This window comes from Suricata suricatta, chromosome 5, assembly GCF_006229205.1.
Source record: "Suricata suricatta isolate VVHF042 chromosome 5, meerkat_22Aug2017_6uvM2_HiC, whole genome shotgun sequence".
In the NCBI taxonomy this organism is placed as follows: Eukaryota; Metazoa; Chordata; class Mammalia; order Carnivora; family Herpestidae; genus Suricata; species Suricata suricatta.
The window spans coordinates 58722992-58724776 of record NC_043704.1 but is presented as its reverse complement, the minus strand read 5'-3'; the positions used below and the strand labels follow the sequence as shown (position 1 = coordinate 58724776).

General features: G+C 43.6%; 1 long non-coding RNA gene across 1 annotated transcript in view; it reads left to right on the top strand.

The window, feature by feature from the left end:
• LOC115292479 overlaps positions 1–1130 on the top strand; it is a 3563-nt gene extending 2433 nt beyond the window's left edge. The window contains exon 2 of the long non-coding RNA XR_003909020.1: positions 1085–1130. This is a non-coding gene — a long non-coding RNA (uncharacterized LOC115292479). The remainder of the gene's footprint in view (positions 1–1084) is intronic.
• Positions 1131–1785: the final 655 nt, after the last annotated feature.

The window sequence follows — 1785 nt, the reverse complement described above, 5'->3', positions numbered from 1 at the left end:
GGGTGTCACCCTGTGGGTTGAGCCTGCCTAACATTCTCTCTCCCTCTCCCTGTATCCCTCCCTCTCCCCCGCCTTAAGCACGTGCTTTCTTTCTATTTCTCTAAAAAAAGAAAAAAGAATTATTCCAAGTGAAGCCACTTTCTAAGGGGAAAAACAAGGTGTCTTTATCAGGCAGATTATCTGACATTTTTATGAGGATGGAGAGGGCCCAAGTGACAGACTCATTGGCAGAGATTAAAGAACTTCTGGCTGACGAGTTAAGACTACATCTCTGAAGGAGGTTGAAACTGCAATTAAATTATGCATCAAGGGGCACCTGGATGGCTCAGTCATTAAGCATCTGACTTTAGCTCAGGTCATGAGCTTACCGTTGGTGAGTTTGAGCCCCACATTGGGTGATTTCAAGCCCCGCTTCAAGTAAAACATGAGCCCCACGTCAAGTGAGCCCCACTTCTCTCCCTCTCTCTCTCTCTCCCCACTTTCGTCTCTCTCCCGTTCTCTCCCTCTGCTCCTACTAGGATACTTTCTCTCTTCGCTCCTCGATCAATTGTGTCCCCCACTTAAAAAAATTATGTATTAAGCACCAGTTTGAGAACTCAGTCTAAGTGACACTATTTTGAGACTGTGTTGTTGTTGGGGTATAATATGGTATAATAGGAGAAAGTGTGCTGTAGAATTCTATATAAATATTGCCTAACATGTACCTGAAAGAAATTTCTAAAATGTCCATGTACTTATACCTTGATTTCCTGGAGATAACTCATGTGTCCTTCATCACAAGAGTCCAAGTAAATTACTGAAATTGGGCATGATCAAGACCTTTCCCTCTGCTGGGAAGCAAAGCAGAAAGTCCCTTCCCTGATTAGGAGTTGGTAAGCATCATCTTCATGTTTCCAAAGGGTCATTTTCTGTCCTGGAAGAAAGGAGTCATTCTAGCATGATAGAGGTGTCCAAGTCATCTAGAAAAAAATACTGTCTTGGGGTAAGAAAACAGGTTTTTCACAGAAATGGCAAAGAGGAGAGTCACCCTAACAAAGCTGCAGAAACCAACATTGTGATTTGTGTTCTCTCACGGTTATTTTAGGTGCTGGGACTGCTACCTTGCTGAAGGGTGTTTCTGCCTTCCGTGGTGAGTGCAGAATTATTTCATGAGTTATTTCCCTAACTGTGGTTTCAATGTGGTTTTTGCTATAAATCACCTGTAACTGCCCACTGTCTGTGGCCACAGTGGAAGCCTGTCACTACCCAGCCACAGTCATCTGAGCCACATTAGGGAAGTGACAATTTGAGTTTGGTGAAAAACAGGAACAATAGTCTTGATAACACTCTTCAAACAGGAAAGCCTCAGAAGCAAGAATGAAATGACTACCAATGCAGAGGAAGACACTTTAATCCCACTGCAAGTTCCAGGGTCCCCGTGTACAGAGGCACACGTTTCTGTCCCTTACACAGAGAAGCTATGTCCAAGGTGGTCATATAATCCATCCCCCACACTGGGAAAGCTTCGAGAGTGAAAGAGATCCTAAAATAGTTCAGGGTCCCTAAGTGATGGATAAGGACATTAACATTAAGCTCCTTGGAGCACATGTCATTGTCTCTTGAGATGATAAGGAGTTTCCATTATATGTACACTGTGTTTTTCTGGGGTGGGGGGCAGGGCATCTCTACAGAGCAGTTAACCTCTGTGCTCATATGGGAACTGTTGCTTGTTCGCTAGGAGATCATAGATTGAGTTTGGGTTGGAATTGGAAATAACATTGGCTCCTTATCTCACATGACATCAAA